General features: G+C 43.3%; 1 protein-coding gene across 9 annotated transcripts in view; it reads left to right on the top strand.

Moving 5' to 3' along the window:
- ATXN1 (ataxin 1) overlaps positions 1 to 27,928 on the top strand; it is a 204,613-nt gene that overhangs the window by 42,231 nt on the left and 134,454 nt on the right. For all 9 annotated transcript variants that reach the window (XM_085220170.1, XM_085220164.1, XM_085220166.1 and 6 more), the window contains one exon: positions 13,495 to 13,624. The gene's annotated coding sequence lies outside the window, so the exon portion shown is untranslated. The remainder of the gene's footprint in view (positions 1 to 13,494; positions 13,625 to 27,928) is intronic.

Raw genomic sequence — 27,928 nt, 5'->3', positions numbered from 1 at the left:
CAGGGATGAGATTTAGTGCTTACTTTCGCAAGTTCTGCAAACAATATCTGACTTAATAATTTTGCTTTCTTCTTGTAATTACATGTTCTTTCTTTTTGGTAATGCCTTCAGAACTTTTCAGTTCATTATCAACTCTCAGAACATAATTTAAGGAATAATGTGTATCCTGACTGGTCATAACGAAGCTGAAATTCCATCTTGGGCTTCTGGTGTCATCACGGAACCAGGATGGAATTACGGCTTTAATTTATGTACTATGGGGGATACATTATTTATTACTATGCATTAGAAAATGATTAATCTCTGCTTGTGTTGCAAGACTATCCTACTGCTAAAAGTCCCCAGGAAGTGCTGAGACACTGTAGAACTTCTTGTGCAGATTACAGCTTCGTGAAGCTGCCAAAAAGGCCACTGCATTATTCAAAAACTGCTAGAGGTGATGAAAATTTACACAGCCACTATGGGGCTTTTCCTAACCAGAGAATTCCTACAAGGCTCTAACTTGCTAAACCTGAGCATTTCCCTACCTTTAGTTCCTTTTAAGTGTTTCATTTCACCTAAAGCCCTGATCAGGTCAAACAGGGTGAGGAGCACTGTGTTTTGAGGACCCCGATTCAACAGAGCGCTCTAACCGTAGTCAAGCTCCACTGAAGACAACGGAAATTAATCATGTGCTTAATTGGTTTGATGAATCAGTTCTTTAATTTCTACTTCTTTGCTTGTTCATAAGATCTATTTCTTAACCCTGTGTTTCCCAAAATTGGGCATGGGGAAGCAGCACGGGAGCGGTGTGAACTGTTAGAGAATTGCACTGAAATTAACTGATCCATCTAGTTTTCATTCCAGCAGACGCTTTGTTTTTGTTTTATGCTCTGATATGCTTTGATTTTTGTGAAATTTTCTAGTCGTAGTGAAGTCAGTGATGAGGTTCTGGTACACAGTGCCACGTGACCAGTTGTGGCATCCACAAGTGTGCCTGTGCTGACATGGAGTCACCGTGTTCCTTCGTGGCCAATTTTTGGTGGGGTTCAGCCTTCCTGCTGGAATGGGGGATTTGTCACCTTGCTTCTTAGAGCCTATGGACATGAGTTGGTGTGGAGACCTCGTAGCAGCAACTACACTGAGCGGCTGTGACCATGTAGCAGAACTGATCCTTGCCTCTTCAGATTCACGTTAGCGTTTGAGATTTGGGAACGGGGGCTGCAATAACGCGTTTGCAACTGCTGTGACCTGGCTTGGAAGAAAGAATGAAAAAAGCCTCAAACCCCAAGGACTTGTAGGAATTTAATTAAAAAGTCATAGCAAAATGTCTTTGAAGTGCTGAGCTGGATCTGAAGAAAAGAACTAGATATTTGTAAAAGATCAAACAGATATAAATACTTTAAGAAACGAAGTCACCGATGTAAATTAAATGAATGCTTTATACTGGTACAAAAGTATTATAAAAAATTAAATACTCCCACCTTCAATGGCAGCATTTTTATCTCAGGCTCTGATGACATGCATAAACCACTCAAGTTTCAGTCTTGTGGGTTATATTGTCACCAGAAGCTCTGACTAATAATACAAGAAGGTCTCACAAATGACAGTTGGATATAGAATGCCTCTAAAATAATTTTTTTGGTTTTATTATTTCATATGTTTAAGAAGAAAAAAAAGAGAAAAAGAAACTCTTAGTGCCTACTGACTAACTGAGCCTAATGGAGAGTGTTATCCTCTGCCTAATTTTGGTGGTCGTGTTGTAAATCACAGATGTGGGATCTAAAACCCAGCGACGACGTTGGTAATCCTTTGGGTGCAAGCATCCTGAAGCTGGTGCACAGAAAGGCGTGCAAAACACGCCGGCAGCTCTCCCCCACACAAAATTAAAATAATTGTCATTTAGCAGGGAATACCACGAGAATCAGAACGAGAGACATCCAGCCCTCATCAGCGCGAGAGCTGGAGAGACGGCTGCAGTTTCTAGGCAGAGTTTCATCCCGCTGGAGCTGTATAAATAGATCACTGGTGCCATGCAGATCTGCGCGGGACCAATCGCCGCTCCCTCCCACATCACGAGGAGAAGCAGACGAGCAGGGCTCTGCGGCTGCCTCTGCTGTGCTGCTGGCACCGGGCGGCGGGGGCTCCTGAGGGCAGGAAGGCTCGCCCAGGTGGTGCTCTCCCCTCTGACGGAGGCTGGCACTGGGCTTCCCGCAGGTGTAAGCTGCTGCTTTAAAGCCTCCTTTAGATCTGAAATTGGCCGTGGCGTTTGCTCCGGCTTTCTGAATGGGTTGCAGCCTTGGGAATCCGGTAGCGTGTGAATTGAGATAGCGTGTCACATCAGCAGAGAGAAAGCCGGCTGTTAACCATTGAGGAAATTATTTCATACGAGACTGGAAAGCCTTCCTAAGCCCTGCAGTTTTACACTTACACCTGCGTTTTTTTTCTGACTGATGCTGTCAGTGTTGTGCAGGGAGGGGATTTTAAGTTGACTGGTAGAAATGAGGATGAATGTACGCATTAAGGGTGGGTTTCTCGAGGTCCTTCAGCTGGCTGTGTCTCCTGCTGGTGGTGTATTAATTGTGGTGAGCTGTCACAGTCCCTCTGGATCCTGCCCCTGGAGGCCAGGAGCGATCCTGGGCGTGTGTTTCTGTGCAGATGAGAAGGGCTGAATTGTCTGCATTAGTCTCTGTGAGGAGTGCCGTGAAAGGCAAGCGGGAGGAGAGGAAAGAAAAAGAATGGGAGGAGGTATTAAGATAGGATTAGGACTCCATACCTTATTGACATTGTGCCCGACTGTGGAAGATCAGCCTTAAGGTAGCACTGTTAGATTTGCCAGCCGCTCTGCAAGAGCTGCCGTCTTTGTGTGCCTGCAGAGGTAACCCAGAGAGACAGAGCTCCGTTCACCCTGGGCACAAGGTTCAACTGTTTTACGCCCCAGTTTTCTTTGTGGGTGGGTACCAGTTGGGTAACCTGGCTGTTACGTTCTGGCACTTGGGGCTGGGTTGTGCTCGGTGTGCTGCAGGAGCTCCCGAAGTTGTGTAATTGCAAGTTTGCTGTCATGCAGCAGACGACTGATGGCATAATTTGTATTTTCAAAATACATAAGCAGCTCAGCCTAATCAGGTGGTGTGGTAAATACTTCCAAGAGATAAAAACAAGGTATTAGAGCAGGAAACGGAGTTACAAACTTCCTTTAATGAGCTGCATATTGTTTGATCATGTTTTTTCATATACACGAGCTTCTGCGTGCCAAATTCTAGTAATAATTGGCAGCTACTTCGCAGTCCTAGAGAAACGATGTTATAAATACTAGGAACAGTCAAAATGAATAGACGTGTCAGTTTGCCTTTCAGACTGATGTGACTAACAGGCGATTAGCACCAACAGTAGCAGGCCCGTTTGTTGTTCGCCTCGCTCCCTGCAGTACAGAGGGAAGGACAGCTGGAGAAGCAGGGAGGACGGCTCAGCTCCCCGGGCAGATAGCTGTGGTACTGCTACCCGGCTTGGGTTACACTGCTGGCTGTGCCGATGTTTAGCTTACAAATCGGAGCAGCCCAGCTCACTTCTTGGAGTCCTGAACGTTAAGCACATAAATGGGTACGTTTGGGGTTTGAAAGAGCCTCGTTGGCTTATTCTGGAGAGTTTCCAGCAAAACTTTATGATGCAGGAAAACCCCCAAATTACAAGTCTTTTACCACTTCCAGCGGGTGGCTTGTGATGTTGATGGGATAGAAAGTGGAGGGAGTCCACGGCCATTTGTTCGCAGATGCCAGTAATCCTCAATGTTTGAAAAAATCAAAATACCAAAATACCCCATTTTTTTGCATGCAGATCAGCTGCCATTATTTTTCAAAGGCGAAGATTTTAAATAGCAAATAGGAACTTGAGGAGGCTTTGAGGAAAGCACTTCTGAAAAAAATGCTCAAATGGCAGTGAAGGATTTTTGGTTTCCATTTAGCGTTTTTCTGTGATACAAATGTGGCTATACTTGTGCTCATGGGGATTTGGCCGTGTGGGAGTAAGGGGAACAGATCGCTCTCACAGCGAGAGATTTTATTGAAAATCAGTTTGTTTTTCATGATAATATCCCATTAACAATTGCAAAAAACGCCCAGGAAAGCAGTAAGTTCATGGGTGGATGAAATCTTTTTACAGAGCTCGGATGTCTCTGCACGTTTGTGTGCTGAATGATGTTCCCTTACATGCACAAGAAGGGTGATTCCTGCTTCTGAAGGGATTCTAAGCTGAAATTGTATGTTCTATATCATACTGGATTAGCATAAGCCTAAAAGCATTTAATAGTCCTGGCTAATATTTCAATCTCTTAGTTTGTGTTTAAAGCTGTATGTTGGTTAATCTGAAGTATATTTTACTTTTAAATGTATATATACCTGCTGGTTGAAGCATGTGCATTTTAGCATCATACACGAGTCCAGAGACTAGCTCTAGAGGAGGGGGTTTGTAACTTTCTAGAAACTGCTGTGTTACTTTTAAAGTGATTGTGTGCTGGTTGTTCGCTTTATCTAGTGGTATTCCAGTTGCTGAAAGCTGGATGCTGTCTTTTCTGTCCCTTTGAAGGAAGGCTGTGCAATTGGTTTCCTTGCAAACCTCGGTGATTCTGCAGAGGCTGGCTGCTGGGTTACTTTCATTTTGTGCAGTTGGCTACGGGAGGGGTATGTGGTGCTGCAGTCACTGGTGGTGGGCAACAAAATGAAACACTACGTGTGAGATCGAGGAACATAGAGAGGAGAGTATACTATTAAAATGTGTGCTGGTTGGTGCCGAAAAATGAAACTGTGTTGAGCGAGTGCTGGCTTTGGGATGACAGAACTTTGCAGGTTGGAAGCAGTTTTATCCTCAGTTTGAGTAAGTCCTGAAGAGAGCAGACTGTACTTCGGCCCATATCACTATGTGTATGTGCGTGTAGAGGTACAATATTCAAAATGGGTTGGAAAATAGTTATTTTTCTCTGTTTACAAACTGTGCTTGCTAAGTGCATAGCAATATGCAGCATTCTGAATTTTCCACAAACTGAGCTTTGTAACTGACATTGTCGTTATCTATCTTATATCATGAATCACATTAAAGAAAAAGTACCTTGTTTCGATCCTCCAGGGGGAAAAACCCTTTCTCTTCCTCACCTTCCTCTAAAAACCCCTGACACCCACTTGTCCTGTGTCATCTGAAGCAGATCTGACTCTATTATCTGTACCTAAATCTCAGATACATTTTTCCTGTCTTGCATAGGAACAAAATGTTGTCCCAGTTTCTCTAGTTGCAATTGAGTAGTATCACAAACAAGTTACAGTAGTAAATCAAATGTGTTAAATGGAACAGAGGCAAGATTACATTTTAATTCCCCAGAAAACATAACTAATATTATTCATAAGCAGAATGCAATTCATGGTGAGTAAAAGTAAAGCTGTGTTTCACCGCAGCGTAAGTAAAATAAATCTCCCTGGGCACGGCTCTGCTTGGATTTGGTACTAATTAATCTTGCAGAATTAGCACTGCAGCTCCGAATTTTCACATCAGATCTAGTTGTTTACCTTTCTTGCCAGTCCAACATCATTTTTCAAGGGCCAGGACTGATATTTTAGCTTGTTTCCTTTCCTGAGCTTGCTATCTTTCTCTTAGTCTCCCTGTAATAGCTTTGGAATCCGCTGGCCAGTTTCAGCTAAATTTAACAGAAAGGTTGAGATCACAAAGACCTTGAATTCCTAGCAGTTTTATGAAACAGGCAGTCGGATGTAGGGCGGCGACAGGCTGGTGACCTTTCTGAAGGAAAGGCTTATCCATGCTGTTGCAGATGGGAGAGGGCACTGGGGTGTGAGCAGCTGTGGGGCTCCCAGGGCTGGGCCAGCTTTGCTCAGAGCATGCCTCTTACTGTGCCAGAGGCAAAGCCCCATAAACCAGCTGTCCTGACCTCCACCACTTACAGGACTAGCTGGTCTTTTAAGGGTCCTGGCTCCTTTTGTGTTTCCTGTACTTGCTTAATAAATGTAGTATTTTAAGGTTTCTAACTTTCCTCTATTCTTAGCCAACAGCTCTCTCTTTCATTTCCCATGTCCTACAGGTAGCAAATGGAACCAGAGGGAGACAGACAAAGTGACATGGCAAGGGCTGGGTGGGAGAGCTCGTGTTGCAGCCTCTCACTCTTGTTCCACACGCAAAGTCCCTAATGAATGAGATTTAAACACTGAGGTTGGTTATTAAAGTTCCAAAACCTTATCAGGTGGCTCTAGTAATTGCACGATGAGAGGTTAAATGCAAAGCTATTCTCTTAAAACTCAAGCTCACTAGAAACTATGGGTCTTGCTCATAGAAACAGTTATCTTTGAAGAAAACACACACAAATTGACTGCTTTTAAGAAGGGGGACAAACAGCATGTTAGCTGTGGTGACTGGGCCCAGCTTCCCCTGCTGACTTTGCCCTTTTCATTCATGAAAACGGACAGTAGTTGTGAAGTGAGATTGTGGATTTTACACAGACTTCCTCCTCGTTTTGGCTTCCTGCTTGCAGTGAGCTCAGAGCTGTCTCGTGTGGAGAGCCAGTGTGAGGCGCGAGAGGGGGAGGGGAAGCTCTCAAGAAATATTGGGGTACAAGGAAGGGGTTTCACTTGTCCTCGGCCAGGTCCTCAAAAGAACGCTCGGGGTCATTCCTGGTCTCAAATTTGTTATCAAGTCCGGAAATGTTTAACAAAAGTTGAGCAGATGGGGCAACCAGCGTTAGTTTGTTTCCTGCACTGGGAGCGCAAGGCAATTTCCATCACCAGGTACTTTTTAATAGCTTCCAGTGAAACATTTGTTTTCTGTGCTCTTATTGCTTGCAAGGGGAAAAATGGACTGTGAGGAAAAGATGCTGTGTCCCTTCTTGGTTACACAATGTTGTAGATTGTGTAGATGGGTGGCTTCTGCGAGCCTCCAAGTGGCCTGCAAGCCTCTGTGAGCTCAGCAGGTAGTTCCTAATAGTTGGAAGAGGTGACTGAGAGGCTTAGGCATCATGTCACAGGATTCTTAGCCTTCCGTGTGCTGCAGAAAAGTGGATTGAGCATCTTACTACTAAAATTAATTATGAGACACTGAAAGATTTTGAAAATCTCAAGATTCTTAGTGATGTAGGAAAAAGTACAGAAGACCCATCCTGAGAAAAATGTCGGAGGGTATTTGCCTTAAGCTGAGATGTCAACACAGTCATCTTAGAAAGCCGTTACTGCCTGAAATTTTCTACTGGCTGTTTTTGCAACTACTACCTAAAATTTTCTATTTTTCACAGAATTTAGTGGGAGAAAGGTTGTGTTTTGTGTTTTCTTTTTTTTTAAATTCAGTTTGGCTTGTATTTTCCTTTCTATAACCATTCTTACTGTTTAGGCAAGAAGGTCAGAGAAATATTTTAAGGAGTAATAGAATTAATTTTACAGCTACAGAAATTGTTAGTTGTTGCAACAGAAACTACTTTGTTCTCTCTTCCCTTCTCTCTCCATTGTTTGCATCAAGATTGCTGTCACCATTAGGCTGTTGTAATATTAAATTAAAATATAATATTATGTTCTTATTTTTTATGGTGACAATAAGATGAATGATAGTAGAATACTTTGTTTTTATGATTATGACAGCATCAGTAAGTCGTGTAAACCAGCTGGGGAGGATCTTTGTGGTGCCAGACTTGTTGCTGGGATCCTGAGGACTACATCAGGCACGTTTCAGGGTTTCTTTTCCTTCTGAGCAGTAAGGTCCCATGGAGTGCATGCCCATTAGTTGTGCTCCAGGACAGCTTGGTGCTTCTAGTTTAGTTCCTCTTGGGAGGGATTCAGTTCAGCTGCAGGATCACCCCATAACACAAGCAAAAGCCCAGGCAGGAGGGAGACTTACTTCAAAAGCCATAGCCCTGATCAGAACAAAAGCAGAAATGGAGATGTGTCCCACAGGAACACTATGAAATAAAGAGATGGAAAGAAAGGTGTATTTCAGCTGTATGATCTCGTGGCCGTACCAGTTAATAAAACACATTTCATCATTTTTCTTAGTTGATGTTCTTCCCTTTTCTTTGCATTTAGTACTGAAAGGGGAAGGTTGATACGAGCAAGCCTCAGAGAAGGAAGGCTGTTTTGAGAAGTTAGAAAGAAGAAATCTTCTACCAAAAGAGGGGTCATATCTTCTTTTAGGAGCTTAAAAAATGCCAAGTGATTGTTAGATGCTAAACAAATCGTGACCCATCTCGCATTTGTGCATGACTTGCTAACATTAGCATGTGCTGCTGGGGACAGCACTCACATCCTTAAACAAAAGAGGGTGCTCAGATATTGCAGTGAACTGAGGTTATCAGCCATTGTAATAAAAGATGTGTAGACTCCTTTTGGTGTGTGTCCTGAGGCAGGGAAGGAACATATGGTATGGTGAGACGTAATGTCATTATTGCTAGCATGACTTTGAAAAATGTATGATGTTACTTTAGACAGTAGGTGTGAGAGCCAGTCTGGCAGATGTGACAGTCCTGCTTTCTGAATTTGACAGTTGGCAGCCCAGAGAGCCTACTACCAAACCCATTATTTGTCAAAGTGCTTGTGTTATGATTTGTGCTGAGGAAAAGGAAGTAGAAGTAGAGATGACAGAGAAATAGCACGATGCTTTAAGAAGAAGAAAAGAAATTACATCTGGACAAGTAGGCTTATACAAAAGCTTCATCTGTTTCAGTGTCCTGTCTCTTCTTCATTAAAAGGGTAGATTTGGCTGCAGTGGCCAACCTGGTTTTGTAGCCAACCAACTCTCTTGGCCCAGACAGAGGACAACATTTGTTTTCTGTGTGGAAGGTTTTATTTCCTGGCCAGGCTGCTCCCATGGTCTTGCTGATCTCAAATGGTAAGACCACTGTTTGTTAACTGCAATAGTGCTGAGCTGGTTGTGGCTCAGTTATATTTTTGTTCTAAAAAAAGCTTGTGGTCAGACCTTTTCTGCAACAAAGGTCGCCAGAGGTTTCTCCTGAAGTGTCCTGTTTCTCCGTGGTGCTGGAGATACTTAAACATATAAGGAATATAGATTATGCAATCTCTGTATGTATCATCAAATTAATGCATCTCAGAATCCAGTGTTGTATAGCTAGAAGGTGGGTGAGCCTGAGCAAGTAAGGCAGAAGATAAAAGGAAAAATTCCAGGCTCATCTGTCCCAAAAAGCATAAAATTTCTTCTTTTTTTCTAAGAGCCCTTGAATTTGAGGAGCTCGGAATGTATTCTGAACACTGCAAATCATCATGTCACACTTGATTTTCTTAACACCTCTTTCAAGGCCATACATGACATTTAGCAGAGTTACTAACTTACTGCTTTTCAGGGGCAGAGCACAAGTTTTACAAAAGATGTTACCTGACAGACTGTGAGGATGTGAACACATGGCATATAGGTGTTTGTGTGCTGGCACTCTTGGCTTTCAACAGAGAGGAGCACAGGAGGTTTGCATGCAGATGAATGTAGGTGGCTGTACATCAAGTCCACGTGCAGCAGGATGAGCCTCAGATGCCTGGCACAGTGCATCTCCCTTGAGACATCGGTGCTGTGCTCAGATCCTGGGGTAACGAGGTATTTACAAGGGAGCCCAGCAGGGCCTGCAGTCTGTGCCTGGGGACGCTGGGGTGATGACAACTTGGAAGGACCTAATGACCTTCAGGGTTAGGGCGAGAGCATGTCTCTGCATCACTTGTAAGTGATAAACAGGATGCATTGAGGCACAGGCACAGTAAGTGACGGCTGGTAGCCCTTGCTCCAAAAATCAGGTAATAAAATCACTCTCAGCTGCTAAGTGGGGAGTTAATGGTTTTCATGCTGACTCCTTGTCAGAGGCAAGGAAGGGCAGCAGACCCTTTTCTGCAGTGTTTGGGGACAAGAATTCCTGCTGGTGGAATGAGTGGTACACAGAGAGCCTGGTGCTGCCATTTCCCCATCCTTTGTAGTTAGCCATCATACGAGATTTAGCCTGCCCCAAATCCCAAAATGTGAACAGGAGAGCCATCTTCTCCCCATCCACAGAAAACATAAGCTGAGTCTTCCTCTATAGTTTGTTCTGAGGTTTATTTCCTTTCTTTACTTGATTCTTTGTTTCCACTGCCATGGTTTTTCATCAGTTTTGATCATAGTCAAGCCATGCTAAAATAATTAATGTACCAGTTGACTGGAATGGATAATCAGTTCAGTCCATGCAACTCATGCAGCGCTTTGAGAGAGACACAATTGCTGCAGGGGGAGAAAGGTCCCACTGGTGGCATTTCATCAGCCTGCAGCTCTTGGGAGGTTTTCTTAAAGTCCCTGGCTGACAAAGCAAGGGGAATTATCTGTCTCAGCTTGCATTAAAAAGCAAAATATTTCCTCCTTGCAACAGCAGAGCAGCATAGCACTTGTTGCATTCCTACAGTTCTGAAGGCAAAGAAAAAGACCCTGTGATTTTTGTCTGATATCAGAACTTTTAAGAAAGTAATACATTAGGGGGAGATGTGAGCTGATTGATCGTTTAATTTCTGGGGATTAGGAGTATGGCATGCTGTAGGCTTGATGAGATGTTGTTGTGTTGGAACCCGGACTAAATTCAACCTCCTTTCAGCTGGCAGGGTCAACACAGTGTGTATGGGAGAAGGATGAGAATTTATGCTTCACAATAAGTCTGCCTTTGGCTGTGCTGGGGGGCTGGAGGAACTCTGCATCACCTCATTAGTTGCAGAGTTGTTTGAAGCTGCATCCATTTCTCCAGAAGGGGGAGAGTGGAGTAGTTGGATGCTGGAGGAACGCACCCTGAACAGAACTGTCCTTCCTCCCTAACTGAAGCCTGGGCATGGTGCAGAAAAATCAAGGCACTTAGAATTATGCTGTCAAATCTACTCGTGTAGGTTTTTGCAAAGTCCGTCACATCTGACTGTCAGTTGTGTGACTGAATCGTTATGCATTAAGATTTCACCACTGTTTTTAATACCATAACCAAAAAAAAAATCCCTCTCTTGCAGTAAAACCGCTTTTCATTTGGCAAACCCTGATCTGTTGCTTCTTTTTCTGTAAAGATCAGATGGGTAACAGGAGCTGTACGGCAAATGAATGTATGCTACTCGAGATAGTAAAATACAGGGCTACAATAGGCCTTTTCTGAGCAGCTGTAAAGCTGCTGTGTGACTACAGTGAAACCATTCAGCCTGCCCCACGCCTGCTGGGAGCACCCAGGAGGAGGGAGTTGTATGGGTGGAAGGGCTGCCCGCAGAACAGATTCAGATAGGGACAGAGCCACGTCCGGCACCTCGGTTTGGCTTACCAGGCTGTTTCTGGGAGATGTGAAGTTTCAGTTTCACGTGAGCTAAGAGGTATCTGCAGCTTTGCCCACATTACCACATCACCACTAATTCAGCGTGGGTGTTGTGTTTCTTATAGCCCTCTGAGATGCTGTTATCTTTGTTGTAGAGATGGAGGAAACTGAGGCACAGGAAAATCAGGGTTAAGCGTCCATGTGTATCTTTTCCAACCTTGGTGATTCTATGATTCTATGATTAGGAGCCAAACTCTCATACCTAAAAGGCACCGTAGAAGCTCAGGTGTCATTTACAGCTATTCCAGCCCTTCAGGAAGTGTCACATATCATTTGCCCCTAGGTCATGTGAAAAGTCTGGAGGATAGCTGGGAGTCTGTCCCTCAAAAACAGTCTGTCTCTTTAACAGAGACATGAGGGCAGGAGGATTTTACACTGTTTTCAGTCTTAAAATAGAGTCCCCAGCTACCTTGTATTTGAGCTGGGGAAAGATGGAGAGAGGCAGGAGCTCGTTGGTTCAGAGGGGGGGCATTCCGTGAAAGAATTCTTTTAACAGTTTTTCTTAAATTAAGAATCGTTTCTGGGTGGTATGAGTCATGGACAGGTTGTCCTCATTTCACTTTGAACTCGCAGCCTTCTCTGGATCTGTGTCACAGCTTTGGAGGGCTCTGTCCCCTCCCTGCAAATCTGCAGGCTTGGCTGCTGGGCGTGAGAACGGACTCCCCAAGGGAAGCAGGAGCAGCCTAAGCACGGAGGAGCACAGAGGAGCAGGATGATTTAAATGGAGCATTTGGGGATTTGTTCATGCTGTAAGCAACTTGCGGGAGTGGTGAAACAGGTGCAGCCCCTGGGCAGGTGTAGGGAAGCCCCTGGTTTGTATGTTGGTCTTTGGGCTGAGTTTGGGGTTTTCTCTAAGGGAGGGGGGGAGGTAAAGGGCGATGTGGAAAGCTTTATTTCTAAGTTTCTGACCACTTTAGGGAAAGTTGTGTTTTCTGAAGTATGTATAGCCACAGAAGGCTGTGGATAACGTCTCCATTTCTTAATTAAAAGCAATGGAAAAAATTGTTTAGAGCTGTCTGTCTGTCATAGCTGAGGGAAGAAAACCCGAAGCAGTTTGGCTCAACTGCACGCAAGGTCAAACTCTCTTTGTCACGTTGTGAAAGTTTGTTGGTTTCGGTGGGGTCAGTCACAGGTGTAGCCACGGGAATGGCTCGCCGTTCAGGCTTTCAGCAGCGCAAGAATGAATGCAGAGGAATAGAGTTGTTGGTGCTAAAAATGGTGCGGAGGGAATAACCGGGATGCCTGCGCTCCAGCGGGGCCGTGCAAATGCAGGAGCGTGCCGTCCAAGGGAAAGTGAGCTCTGTGTGGGCTGGCAGCGCCGGCTGCTCGCAGCCGAGGGGTTTTCCTGCTGACAGAGCCTGGGCTGCTGGCTCTCAGCTGCTGGCTGTGGCACCGCAGGTAGGAGTGAGGAGAGGAGTGGGGGTGCGGGAGGGGACGAGGAAGCTCTCTGCGTTGCGCAGCAGCGCGTAGGTCGCGGTCAGACCCATTCAGACCTTTTTTGGCGATGGTGGAGAACGTCAGAATTGATTGTGGTAGAGACCTGCCAGTTTCTCTTACTCAGTGCTTTGTTGCTCCTCCTCCTCCCTTCCTTCCTCTCCTCTGCTAGGGCTGGGTTCTGTAGTGCAGGCAGTGTGCAGGTTCCCCGGCACGTCGCTGTGTCCCCTGACTGTTCCAAAAACGTCTCTGATTCGGGCGCTATGCATGTTACTGCTAGTAATAACATCAGTAGTAGCACTGCAATGATAATAAAGCCAATAATTGCTCTCCTCTCTAACAGTTTGATGCTTACATAATGGTTATATATATATATATATATATATATATATATATATTTTTTTTTTTTTCTTCTTGATTTGCATCTCTGGGCTTTCGTCCCTTTTCTCCTTCATTATTTTGCGGAGCCTGGTTGTACACCAGATCCTTCTTTAAACATTTGTAGCGTACTACTGTAGAGATTTAAAAAATGGCATGTTTTTCAGTGGTCTAAAATAGTTGCTGGTTTGTTTTGTTGTAAGCGCAGCCCACAGAAGAGCGCTTCTGCTGTGGGGAGTTAACACACTCACTGAAGGTAATGAAATATACATTGGAGAAAGGTCAGGGATTTCCCCAGAGCCACCCACCAATCGTTTGAAATGACATGTTCATTCTGAGTGTTTCTTGGTTTGTTTTTGTTTAAGATCCTGGAGCCCAGGAAAGAGTTTTAATGCAAAGCATCAGAAAAAAACCGCTGCAGCATCTCATGTGAGAGAGGGGAGAGAAGAAAGGAGACTTGCGCAATAACATCTCGAAACACTCAGATGGTTTGAGGTGAGTCACTGGAGGGTCTTCTCGTAAGTTACGGTTGGTTTGTGATTAAATTAATCCTTCTTGCCTCTGAGTGTCATATTTGTGCCCGTGGCAATAAAAATAGCGGAGAGAGGGAAAGAAGAACAACTGCAAAAATATATAATGCACTTGTCTTTTTGAAAATGGGCCCCGTGAGGTCCGATCCTGCAAACAGGCAATCATTCTAACATTTGTAAGGGTTGAACCTTGTTTAAATCAACGAGGCTATTCTACCTGAAAGTTAGGCATGCACCTAAGTATTTCCAAGTTTGGAATCTGTGTAACATGGGAACTCTGCAGAAGAAAGCTATTGAAGAAAATGCAATGCACTGCCAGAAAAATGCATATACAGTTATGTTACTATTGCTGATAACGTCATGAGTAATTGGAGCTTACAGCATTCTTAAGTGATACTTTTGTATTAAACACATAGTTCTCATTTTTATGTTTAAGCACCTCGTTGCTGCTTTCCAGACTTCTTGACGGAACCTATTAGTACTCGTCCAGCTTTAATAAATATGTCTCCCTTAATTGCTTCCTCAGTGTGTCTTTGAACAAGTAGAGTTAAAAGTATAAAGAAAATAATGTCCCTTTCATAACCAGTGTTGCAATTTGCACTCGGATGTTCGACTAGCAGCAGAACTAGGAGTTCCCTGACTGAAGCTGAATTGTGTTGTCTTGAGTTATTAAATATTTTTAATAAAGATAATTAATTATGAACTCCAATGAAGAGCCCACCTTTTCCCTGTAGTCTTTCTCTTTTTGTTTTCATTTCTCTCATTAGAAAAGAATGACCTCTGAGTCTTTTTATTTTGTCTAGTTCAGAGGAAATGTTACAGTTGTAAAACCAGCCAATGAAATGCTGCCTAAATGAAAACTGAGAAAGCAGCCTCTACCTTAAAAAAAAAAAAAAAAAAAAAAAAAAAAAAAAAAGTTATTTATTCCTTTCTGACCTACAAGTGTGCCGAAGAAGGCAAAATTACTGTAAGAAACCTGCAGAATGAAAAGAACTAACATAACATGGTAGAAGCAGGGCATATAACCTCACAACTGTACAGAATATCAAAACCCTTTGCCTGGTGGCATTTGCAGACATTTGTTGCTTACCAGGTTTCAGAAGAAAGGAGAGCATAGCTGGCCCCTGGTGATTGCTCTGTATTTGCTCTGTAGGAATAGAGCTATTAAGTTTCTTTTGAAATAAGAGACTCGCTGCAGGGAGCGAAATATTTCCTTTCTGGTTGGTGGACTGGAGCCATTTCTTGGGAAATTGCACCAGTCCTGTAGGCATTTGTACAGATTTATCCAAAAAAGTTAGAAACTTGCAAATCAGTCTGGACAACTCCTTTTTACATGCGCTTCTTGCATTAGGGACTGTGAACACAAAAGGGGATACAAGACTCTGCCAATAGGAGTCTGAGGCAATTTTTGTAGTTGTGAAGTGAGGCATTAATGCAAATATATTTGAGACAGCTGCCACATTACATATAGGAGCTCTGATTCTTACAATTCCCCCTTCCTTTCGCCATCTCTTCCCCCATCCCTGCAGCTCAGGTGTTAAAAGACTTTGCTGTCTGGGGCTCACCCTACTTCAGGCATAGGACAGCAGTTGTGGCCAGACCAGGCTGGTGAGAAAGGGAGGGAACAGCAGTGAGCCCTGTGTGATATCTCTGAGCCGCCTTGTTTCCTCCCAGTCCCCATTTTCTGTCAGCAAGCATTCCTTCTGAGCTCTGTGGAGTGCAAGTCACAATGCTTTTATTCCTGTCTTTTTTTCATTGACATCAGACGAGGATAACACGCATGATTTTCCTTTCACGGCAGTCTTTCTGCTGTTGGTCTCTGAGGAAGCTCATGTTGAAGTTCAGGGGAAGGTATCTTTGTAGCATCTGCGTGACCTTTATAATCATTCAATCAGCTCTCGGTTGCAGTCAAAATTGTTGAGTCTTGTTTAGATTTCAATGCATTTGGGAGTGGAGGAGCTCGCTGGCAGTATCAGAGAGAGGGAGGTTCTTTGGTGGTGAGAGATGCGTTTTAAGATATTGCAGTGTTTTTTTCCAGCACGTGAAGAAGCAGTGCCTCCATCCGCATGTCCTGTGGTGTGAGGCAGGGAGCTGTGTGGGTGCTGAGCAGGCGGAGGGACCGACTTCCTTTAGCTTTTTATTTTTTCACTGGGAGTGAAAATGGGGGACTGAGCCTGTCCAGATTAAACACATGCCTGTTTTGTTTTGCCTTTCTCTGCTCTTCTTTCAGCTGTCAGTGTGCCATGTTCAGATGGCAGTGATCAGTCGCAAATTGTCCCCCATCCATGCTCCTCAGCTCTCCTAAACCATTAGTTTAGTGGAGCTCTTCAACAAAGATGGCACTGGTTCGATTTTTTTTTTCCCCTAGCTAATGGAAAAAGAGGTTGCTTGTTTGTTTGTTTGTGTTTTTCCCCTCAAGTCAGCTGCATTCGTTCCCAAAGCAACTTGTGTTAAGTGGAAATGAGGCTTTGATAATATGTGTGCTTGCTGGAGACTTGCTTAGATTTTTTTCCCTGTATATGGATCTTTTCAATGGGGCGCCTCTATTGTGAAGCAGAAAGAAAGTGCACGGGCTGCCAGGCACATAATGGAATTGTTCATTTGTTTATGTAAGTGTGTGTAAGCCTTTGTGAAGAGGAGGTGGTGGGGACAGAGAATGGAGACCTTCACTGCAGGGAGCTGAGTGTGTCGTGGCACAGCCGGGGCCCCCTTTCAGCAGGGCACGGCCACGTCTGTGCTGCTGCCTGTGCCCATGTTGTGTTCAGTGCTGGTGAGCATCACCTGGGATTTTTGCTCCTGAGCCTCACCCACGGAAATGGATGAAGCTGATGCAGCCATTGACTGCTCTGGCTGTAAACCACATTAGGCAAAATACACAAGAACTATTATATTTCCAACTTAACCATGTGTGTTGGCTTTTGAAAGAGTGATGTAAACATGAACCATGCCAATACTGTGCTTCCTCTCCGTGAGGCTGTTTGTTACAAAGAATGCATGGTTTTAGTCGTTTTAGCATGGAGTAGATAAGAGCTTGAACTCAAGCCTTGGATCCAAGCCCACTAGCAGCTTTGCAAAGGGCAGGATCTAGATCTAAAGTTCAGACAGCTCCTAGCAGAGACTGGTTTTAACTTCATAAAATGGGAGTAGCCAGAAGTTTTAAATTGAGACTTTTGAACAAGATCTTGATTTTTTTCTCACCCACCACTCTTCTCTGCATATGAAAGCATGGAGGCTGTTTTCCACACATCAGCTCTGAGAGTGGAGAGGGGCCTCTGTGATGATCAGTGTTACACAGCTGTGTGCTTTTTGTTGAGAAGTGTTTTCTTTTCGAGGAGTTAGACCTTCCTTTTGGAAGAAGGTCTTTGGAGGCACAGTAGAGGCTTCAGAGGTAGGATCTTTAAGATTTCCAGAAACCAAGAAGGAGTTAGTTGATCAGTCTGCCGTGGAGCAAAACAGGCCTCAGTGGCTGTGCTCCTTTGCCCCCAGTAGTCCTCACTTGTGATGCTGCAGCTTAGTTATGGATGTGAAAAAATAACTACACCGTAAAAAAAGCAATTCACAAAGCCTGAACTTTTCTTTACTTTCTAGATACAGGACTCTGTTCTTATCCTTCCCCTTCTTCATTGCCCTTGAACACATTCTTAGGACTTTTCAGTCTGTATCTGCAGAGTTACTGGGGAGATGTTTGGTTAGATTTTATTTTACATATCTGCTACATACGTCAGACAGTCAGATCCTGCACCCAGAGACTTTATGTGGATTAGCAGCCCTCCCTGTGGGACTTTGAATCTATAAACCAATGAATGGCTTATGAGAATACAAAAATGCAACCGGCTGCATACATTCCTGCTACAGTCATCTCTGTGTTTGACAGAGAAAAACTGCTGTGTGAAAGACAAGAAGCACTGGTGAATTGGGCAGCATTGTGGTATGGCAGCTAATGTGCTCCCTCCTAAAGGCGTCATCATAAGATGATGATTTGAGTATCTCTAAAAGAGACTGGCAAACAGCTGGCGTTGCATGTCTCAAACTTGGCTTTAGCATTGCAGGACTGTGGGGAGGCTCTGAATACCTGTAGTGCTGTTGGTAGCTGAGGCAAAGCTGAGGCTCTGCACCTTTGTCCGGAGACTCTGTAACTGTCTGCAGTCTATAGAGGAAACTCAAGTTAGAAATAAGTATCTTTCAATTGAACAGTGTTTCCTTCTCTGCTAACCTCACTGCTCAGACTTCTATTTCTGTTTTCTAGCTCTGCAAATATATAAAGCCTGGAGAAAGTATCTGGCTCCTTAGCTGAGTTTTTTGTCATGACTCATGTAGAAACCAAACTTTATAGAACCACTTCTTATGAATGATGAACTAGGACTGCTAATCTGTATGCTTTACATGCCTGTCAGCAGAGGAGCTGAGCTGCGGCTTGATTGTAGCTGGCGGGACTGTGCCTCGTGCTGACAGCCCATGGGAGGAGGGTGGGGAAGAGCACTGACCATAAACTTGTGTGCTTGTTGTCTTCTGTTAGGGTAATATATGGTGGAGTGGCTGCTCACCTTCTTGGGAGACGAATTGTACTGGTTGTAGCAGCACTGCTGTGTGTTGTCTGATGCTTGGGAGCCTCTTGCTAGCCTCTTGTTAAAAACCATTGGTAGAGGGTTGGAGACAGCCAGGTAAGACAGGAGTTAACACTGAAGAGCTGGAACAGAAAGATTTGTGAGACTGCTAAAACCATTTTCTCCTATGCCACAGTGCTTGGCAGCTGGAGCCCATGTGGGAGCCCACTGCTGCTGAGCAGGAGCTGCTGCTCATGCTCTGGTGCAGGGCAGCTGTGGACATGAGAAGACGTGCCACCCCACAGGCCGGGAGTCCTTCAGCAGCCAGCCGCCCTCTCCTCTGTTGCCTCTGCTACGTGTCCGCAGTGTGGTTGCAGCAACAGACAGGGTGCTGCAGCTGCTTTGTTTGAAATGATAATATTTTCTGCTCTTACTGGGGAATGCTGCAGTATTTTTTGTAATTATGGGCTGCGTGCCAGTAACGTACAATAACATTTTGCTCTTCCTGTCCTGTTGCTACTGTCGGCATTCATTCCAACTTGGGCCATGTTTGCAGTACATGGTATTTTTTTTCTAGACTCCGCTTATTATCTATTGTGGATATTTTTGGATTATTCATTGCTACACACGTCTGTCCATACAAATCTATCTCAGAAAGCACTTCACAGAGTGACAGTCTCCAATGAACAAGCAATTGTTGTGGCTTTCGCAGGATTACGTTCTTGTGAAAGTATGAGGCAAGAATGAGATGAAAACGAAGATGAAAATTGCTTTGTAAGTTTAAAAACTGTAATGGCTTTGAAAATATTTGAAGTAGAGACGAGGCTGGCCTTCCTTTGCATGGTCGGTGCTAAGGACCTAACGTGCACCAGAGCTGTAGGTGGCTGAAGCCTCTGGGCCAGCAAAATCTGGGAGACATTTACATTGTCGGAGCCTGTAATGATTCTCTGCAGCTTTAGTTTAAAGTATTTTTTTCATTTCCAGAGGAAAGTAATCGTAACTTGGAAGACAGGAAAACAGTGATTGTTTATTAACGTTGTCATGGTCCGGAGATGAAATTTTTGTGAAAGGGAAATGAAAGTCCTAGACATCAGAGTTCACAGCTAGTCAGCCTGCATGCAGCTTGTTTCTGGAAGGTAGAGGTTGAGTCCAAAAAGAGGAGAAGGAGGCTAAACATGAAGGAGATAATTAATTTGTTTCTGGTAAATTTGGAATGAAATAGTACACATTATACCAAAAAAACTGCGCTTTTCATGTGTAGTTTTAATGTCCTCGTACTGTGCTGACTCACCAAACTACTTCAGTTTCAGTCTGCAGTCTGCATTTGGTTTAAATTACCTTAGAGGCCTGCATTTGCATGCTGTTCTGTAAAGTACTTCTCGTCTGCAGTCCAGATTTTTTTATTTATTTTTTTCTTTCTCCTGTTCAGCATTTCATCTGACTCGGTGTTTTTTTTTTTCATTTTCCAGGTCTCTGTTTTACTAACATTTGCAACCAATCGCTGTGTGGCTGCTTGGGCCCCGTGATAGGCAGAAAACATGTTGCAGTAACAGATAGAACAAGGAGTGAATCACTGCTTTTTGCCTTTCAATTAGATTACCTAAATCACTATGCAGAAGTCTTCCTTTTTGTACGATACAGCAGCGTATTTAGCTCACTGCCTTGACAGAGCAGTGGCGGAAGTGGATGTGATTCTTCTTCTATTACATCTTTAATGAGCTACAATTAAAAATAGTGTGCTGGCATGCCGGAGTAGATGTGTTATTCTCAGAACTTTATTGAAGCCATTTCTGCTGTTATATTTGGTCGGCACAGTGTTGTTCTAAAACCATAAGAATTAGACAGCGGAAAAATCTGGTTTTGCTGGGTGAAAGCTACTTGGAGTAAAATATATCAACTGAACAGGTACAAAGTCTATGCTGAGTCCTTGGGGGGGGGGGCAATCTTCTGCTATGTAGTAGAAGAAAGTAAAAAAATAAAATCACGCAATACAGAGGTTTCTGCAGAGCTCCAGTTAGGTCCCAGGTCTCTTGACACTTGTGGCAGCGAGTCTGAGTCACAGAGAGCACAAAGCTGTGAATCCTAATATTCTCAGTACTCAAAACCATACCTACGTAGGAGTTTAATTCATGTGCTTCTTTTAGCTCTGTTTTTTTTTTTTTTTGCCCTCCCCCCAAACTAACAAAATTTAAGAGTCATTCTTAGAATTTTGCAGAGAAAATTTTTTCAGTACTTGTGGCTTTGTGAAGGATTGACATCACTTAGAGATCAGAAAATAGCGTTGTCAGTTTCAGCTTGACGGCATTCCATTCTCTGCTCCAGAAACCTGATGAATAACAATGGATGAGTCAAAGATTTCTTGGAATTTTTTTCCCCCTTGTGCAATTCCATTGCCATTTTTAGCATGGAGGCAGTTCTCCAAAGAATGTCTATGTGCTTTTACTGTGATTTCTTCAAAATTCAGAGCGAAATCGAGTTGAGCGTCGGATGACAAGAAAACGTTTCTATGTATTTTGCTGACATAGTGTGAGCTGTATTGAGGAATCCACAGGAAAAGGCAGGAGGTGTTTCACTGATTGTTGTTTAATCTCTGCTTCAGCAGCGTGAATCTTGCCCTGTCATGCTGCTTTGTTGTGTTGTAATGAGATGCTGCTTATTTATTTACTGTATCTTGTCAGCTGTGGTCAGGGAAGTGTCTTAAAAACTATCAGTGGATTTGGGAGACTTTGGTTCAGTTTCTTGCTGTGTTGCACGTTCTCTTTATGATCTTAAGTTACTTGAATTGTTGCTTCAAGGTCTGTTAAAGTGTGGGCTGCTCAGTTTTGTTGTGGCAAGCTGGTTTTCAAATAGGTGAGTCCTCATTACTTGCTTAGTTTATCAGGAGTGGTGTTTCTGCCAGGAGGGAGAAGTCAGAAGGACTTGGAAGAAGAGGTGGACAAGGTGTTACTGCCCTTCTTGGTTGTTGTTTGGATCAGCTTAAAGCTGTTGTTGAATGCAGCATCCTTCTGTCTTTGCCTTGGTTTTCCACGGGACGAATGAAGATTGTAACACTTCAATATTTTAGCAGGATTTATAGAGTAGAAATACAACAGAGAATTGTGCAAATACTACTGTTGTGTTAGTGATGTAGTGTGTTTAAGGTAAGCAGATCTTGGCGAAGTCGTTTAGATTACTATGAGTGAAATCATTAACTCTGCCTATTTGTTTTACAAATTGCAGAAGTAGCCTGTATCAGCCATAATCCTGCACATCAGAATGAATGGGCAAAGTATAAAGACTCACAAAGAATTAAGCTGCTGAAAAGAAATCTAAGGAGAAAATGGGTTAAAATGATTGCAAGGCAGGATCTGTAATGTTTTTCTTCTACAATAGATAGCTTGTATTTTACTTTAAAATTGGCAAAAAAAGAAAAGTGCAAGGGTCCCCTTAACAGCTACCGTGTCAAATTTGAAGAATGATTTGAATTCAGTCATTAAAGTGTGAAATGAAGGGATTTTAGTTCTGCTTTAAATTGTGCGTCTCAAATTAACCTTAGCTGCAGAGTCTCTGCTGACGCCCCCGTAATGACACATTATTGGTACTAATGGCTTCTTTGTGACTTGAGATACAAACAGACATTCTAGACAGAAACATTTAGGCTTCGAACTAAATAAGTCGCAAGGCATGCATTTCCACCTTGGTTTTCTAGTGACAAAGCCCAGCTCTCCTGGTGGCTGGTGCTCATGAGCTGTTCTTTCCAGCTTGCAGACTCTACTCCTTGTCCTGGCATATGTAGGCAGCAGAGTGAAAACCAGCTTTGCAAGCTTGGAAGAGCAGGAGAGCCATAAATATGAAGTGAGCGTGAAGCCCAGCCAGAAGTCGGGTGTTGCAGAGAAGGAGGACAAAACCTGGAATGAGGGCATGGGACAGGAGGGGGAACTTGTAGCAGATGATAATCTTGAGAGGAAAAGGACCCAAAATTGTGAGGGAAATGGTCGAGAGAAGCCAGGATTTAAGGAGGAAATTGCTAAATAAGGGAGGGGTGAGATTAATAAAGAATATAAGCAGGAGTGGTTTGTTAACCCTTTCTGTGCCTTGTTGATAAGCGAAGAGATTGTATTTTTGGAGCTCTGCTCTTCAGCCTCTTCCCTGAGGCTCACCGGCGTAATTTAGAAAACTCTGCCTGTGTCTGGAATGTCACCCACAGGTGTTACCTGCACCCTGGCTTCGCATCCAAAGGATAATTGTTAGTAGGTTGCTTTCTCTTCATTTTCTCAATGGAATATCACCATGTGAGATAACTGTTGCCTTTCCTTTCAAGCTGCAGCTTTGGGAATTTGCCTGTTTGCTGTGGCAGGGGCTGTGAGGGGACCTCCTGCCCTTGCTTGTGTCCATGGGATCTGTTACAGGAGTGCCTGCCCTGGCTGCGTGATGCTGTTTGACTTGCCGTGCGGACTGCAGTATTCTGGATCCAAGGCAGGATTGCATTTAAGTATTTAGTATGTAGAATCAAATACAATTAAGTATTCAGATGTCTCTTCTATGTTTCTCAAAGGAGGCCTGCTCCTGAACCGAGGCCCAAGGCTTTTGTTGACTGATGGATTGATGGATACTTTTTGTTGATTGATTATTGATTTCATTCATTTATTTAGATTATGTATCCTAAATATTAATGCAAATCAGCAAGGCTACACTTTACATTAAAAAAACTATTGACAGTGCTAATAGAATAAAGTCATAATTCAGTAATGAATGTCTGAAAAACTGAGGCCTAGAACACTTATCTAGTATTTTGTATTAAGTAGATTTGCCAAATACTTTTTTTGTCCTAATTGCTAATTCAAAGAATATTAATTTGCTTTTTGTTATGAATAGCCTAATAGCACATTAGAAAAATGAAAAATAGTGGCGGTAATCTACCTCAGATTTTCCATTCCATTTGTAGTTTACCTTAAATTATTTGGAAACATTGGGAATATGTAATGCAAGTTGGAGGTATACACCATTTCTAAAACCATGTGTGAAAAAACTCTAAAACTTCTGAAACTGAGAACTGAACAGCACGAACAGATGTAATCCAAATGACCTAAAGCTGGAATTGTATTACATTTCACACATGCACACACACAAAATCTTCTTCGTATTTCTTAGCTCACATTTCTTCTGATTTTTTTCTTTAATTTTCCCTACTATTTACATTTAACTAATTAACCTCTTTTCTCATTTCTTTTCCTACCTTCACAAATCCATCATTTACGAATATGCTATAATGTAAAGATGAACACTTGAAAATGAGATCAGATTTGTCATGATACATTTTAGTGCCATATTTCTGTTTTCCAGCTATGAAGAACAATTTGAGACAACACTTGAATTAGTATCATACAGTTCAGTGCTATTATTCTAGCCATGCTTGAACTGCTTATTTTCTGCATTGAGCTTAGATGCAATAGTTTGATGACTAGTAGTAAATTATACTTACTACATAGGGTTGTGCTATCTTCCTGGTATTTATGGCACCTCACATCTGATGATATATGCTAACTTCTTTCTCCCTCTCTGTTTTGCTTTGTGATCTAACTTTGTCATTTAACACTTCATTAACATCACAATAATTATAATTGATGAAGAAAAGGAACATAAAATACAGTGGGTGCCTGGTGATGCATTTACTTTTTGTCCATTATTGTTTGGCTTGTATATGGTTTGGTTTCGGTGGTTTGTTAAATTTATTTATTTATTCTGTTTTTTTAAGCTGGGTGTTATTTCATCCCCATTGAACAATGGGAATGGAGCACTGCTGTCAACCAAGGCCTCAATGTATCCACATGATTACAATAAAAGCTTCTTATGTAACTTTCGTCTAACACTTTGCAAATTGGAGTGTTGAACAACTTACCCACACGTATGCCGATCCCAAATGATGTTTTGTTTGCAGCAGAGGTCAGCCCCATACACTGCTGGTGCAGGAAGCCTCAGTAATAAGGCAGAATTGTGCCTTTGGAGGCTCCTTCCTCAGCCTGCCAGATACAGGTGCTGTTAAGAAAGTTAGTTTGGTTATGGATGTTGCCTCTCCCTGGTCTGAGTTTTAGCTCTGGTTTTAGGGAACAGTCACCTCTCTGGGTTTACTTCACGGTGCCCTTCTCTGGTGCCATCATGCAAAGTGAGCTATAGTAATTGTCTGCTTCACACGGGGATATAAAATAGTTGTCTCGATACGAAAAGTGCTCTTTGAAATTGTTCCACTTATTGTTGCTACATGTAGCACCTACAATGACTATAAATGAAGGGTATTAAAGGGAAAAGATGATATTATTTCAGTTAGCTTACTTTGTGCATATTTGACAGCACTCTGTATAGTAAGTTACGTAATTTCCTGGGATAGTCAGATTTCTCTTTATTTGTGTGGCTCTTTCTCTCAGCAGTAAGGGAAAGAAAATACATTAAGGATCAGAAAATGTGTCTGTAAAGCCAGGAAAAATTGTCAGCAACATCAAGAAGAGTTCTAAGTATGCGGAAATACTCTTGACTCAACTTCCAAAAGCAACTCGATTCTGGAAGAATAGTGCCCTTCTGGGCTTCATTTCAAGACAGTGTGATCGTACTTGGGCAGGATTTGCAAGGATCAATAACAAGCCCAATGCATTCTTCCTTTTCATGGCAGGTTCACTCATTGCTATCAGAGCAAGAGTACTGCATCAGTCAGCATAAATGCAGGAAGCTGTAATTAGCATGTATGAAGTTTGTCTCCATCGTAGCACGCATTGTAGGCTGCAGGACTTTCCCTGCGTGAGTGTTAGGAGCTGTGCTGTGCTGAGGCTGAATGTAAGGTTACTGTTCCCAGAGGGAAGGCCCAGTGGTATCAGAAACCAGTGTGTGCTGTTGTTTTTGTCATCTGCCTTCCTCGGTTAACTTGGCACTGTGACTTTTTAACCTGCTGTCCGTAAGCTGTTGTTTTACAAGCTCATTAAGGTAGCCAAGATGGTGAAAGCAGCCATTCTGCGCCCACCCCCACCCCTACCCCCTTGGGTGTTCGTTAGATCGCTTCCTTGTGCTGACATAAGCGTTCTGTAGTTACACTCTGAGCCATGCCTGGGAAATGATCCAAGTTAAAAATAATCCCTCAAAAAAAAAAAAGAAAAATAAAATTTCAGCAGGACCTGTTCCTGGACACAGCACACCAGCCTGCAGTGTCAGCCTGAGAAAGCAGGTCTGTCCTCAGCGTGCTGCCTGTCTTCCTTGAGTTCATTGGCCTGACTGTCCTGTTGGTAATCTCTGAAGCTGTGATTCATTTTCTGCTAAGTTTACCCAAAAAGTGACATTTTTAGAGGTGTGGAGGTCCCTTGAGTTTAGTGATGGAGTCGAACCCAGCTGACTCTCCTCAGCAGAGACCCAGTGGATGTCCTCTTTGGGCCTCCTCCCGAGGACTGGTCTTGGTGTCCCAGACCCCCAGTTTGGAGGAATTGACTGTTTTACTGCTGTCAAGAGAAGAGGGCAGTGCTCCTGGGGAATACTGTTCATTTCCAGGGTCAGAAACACCTCCCACGCTCTGACTGTCCTGGGAAGACAGAACAGTCCAATTGTGAGGTAGAGATTTTTAGTTTTCTTGTTACTTAATGCCCTTTGGGGAGTCCAGGGAAGTCAGGTACATTTGGAGATGAGACTCCATATTTGTTTGGGTGGCCTAGCTGTGAAACTCGACAGCCAAGCAGGTCTTTGTAGCCCCAGGTTGGCATGACCTCCCCCAGATGTCGGGTGGCACCTTTGTGCCCACATGGCTGGTGCCTCCTGCCCCGTGCAGCTGTGCTCTTCTCATGCTGGTGTGCCCAAGATCTCCTGCGTGGCCCTCCCCGTGACACGAGGAGCCTGCTGTGCTCTGCTCTGTGGAGGAACAAGTACGAAGACACACGTTGTGGTTTCCTGCTGTTCTGCTTTGTCACCAGCCCACCAGTAAATATAGCTTGCGTGTGGTTATAAATTCATTTCTCTCGTTATGGGCGGTTGTTGTGCAATAATTGTGTAGAAATTACAACTGAGGGTAGTTGTGGATGGTTCCTTTTGTTGTTATTTTTACATTTGTTTTATTTGTTTGTTTATTATTTATTTATTTAGTGCCCTTTGGTGGTTGAGTAGGCACTGGTGTCTCTCTAAGAGTAGAGCCACGAGCAGATGTCCATTGGGATCCGGCGCGGGCAGAGGCACCAGCTCACAGGCTGCTGACTTCATGTGGCTCCCTTTGCAAGGCTGTTAGGAGCTGCAAAGCAGAGCAGGCCTGCCTTACTCAGACACTTTCTTCATCCTTTTACAATGCAATCAGATGTTCCTTGCTACCCTTGCAAGTTCTATATGGGGTCCCTTGCTCAGACTGTTTGGATATGAAGTGAAAGTAGGGGTGTTTTTTTTTTTTCTTTTTTCCTTTCAGTTTATTTAAAATTCCAGTCAAATAGATCCAGAGCAACACTGTTTGTTGCTGCTGTGTTCTCATTTTCCTCCCATCCCTCCTTTAATTTTAAATTATCCTCTGCACTGTGTTTGCAGGCCATATGTGTCCTTTGAACTAAGAAGAAGCTGTGCCAAAAGGAAGCCTTCCTCTCCTCCCCTCCAGTCACGGAGCAGCTCTTAGATAATTGCAATTAGTATACCAAGTGGAGCAAACCCAGGTGTGAAGTTGGAGTGTTGTGCAAATTTCACAAGAACTTTAGGAAAGCTTGCACTTGGTCATTGCTTTTTTAAACCTGCTGAAATCCTTGAAGCACCAGACAGCTGCTGCTGCTCAAAGAGGTGTTTACAACCTGAACTGGCCTACCGCGCCCTTCGCAAGGCACAGCGAGGGCTGGAGCAGCTGGCAGGAAGCCACAGCTCCATCTGACCACTGAGTGCAGGAAGGTGGAGCTGCCTTTCATTGTGTCACGGTGCTGGGCAGAGATCTGACAGGAGAACAAGCAGCTTTACAAGCACACTGCAGTGCCAGAGCCCTTCCGTTATGTTCCCTGCGTGCTGCAGGCTGATGAGAGTGGAAAAGGTACCTTTGTGCTGCTAAACAAAAGGCAGGGCAGTATCTGGCTTCATTGGCAAGTTGTGAGAAGAGGGGAGCCTTGCTGGGCCAGCATGCAGGTGGATATTGGCAGTGCCAGTAGGAAAAAATGGCTCCTAAATGGGATTCGCTTTTGTGTTGGTCTTGAGTTTTCAAAGGGAATGTACTCCTTGGAGCAGCGTGTCAGGAAGCAGATGCCTTTTGGGTCCTGTAGATAAGTGTCTTGTGCATTAAAACAGGTTTCTGACCTCAGTTCCCAAAGGAGTTTTAAATGGGGAGAAATAGGAGTATTAATTAGTGCCTCATTAAGTATGATAGTCAAGTATGATAATTTTTCTTGGAAGGATAATGTATTAAATGAATAAAAATACTCTCCATTAAAAAATGAATACAAAGTCATTTTAAACCACAAAGATTATTGTACATCTCTGAAAAATTAATTGATTAAAGCAAAATATATTTAATAAATTAAAAAGACCCTCTAAGGCTGTTTAACTTGTTGGTCTCTAATTAATTATTCTCAAATCTAGTGCTTCAGGATGCAGGGACAGGAAATGATTTCTCCCCCCAGTCCATTTTTCAGTTTGCAATTATCCATTCTAGGTTCAGGTTGTTTTTTGGGTGTTTTTTTTTGTTCTTAATCTTTTAAATCTTTTCTGTTGTCTTATCTCAAAGATGAGTCAGTAGACAAGGAAAAGTGGTGGTCACAAAT

The sequence above is a fragment of the Meleagris gallopavo genome, chromosome 3, assembly GCF_905368555.1.
Source record: "Meleagris gallopavo chromosome 3, MGAL_WU_HG_1.1, whole genome shotgun sequence".
In the NCBI taxonomy this organism is placed as follows: domain Eukaryota; kingdom Metazoa; phylum Chordata; class Aves; order Galliformes; family Phasianidae; genus Meleagris; species Meleagris gallopavo.
Note: the sequence above shows the minus strand (reverse complement) of the source record. Positions and strands in the feature narration are given on the sequence as shown.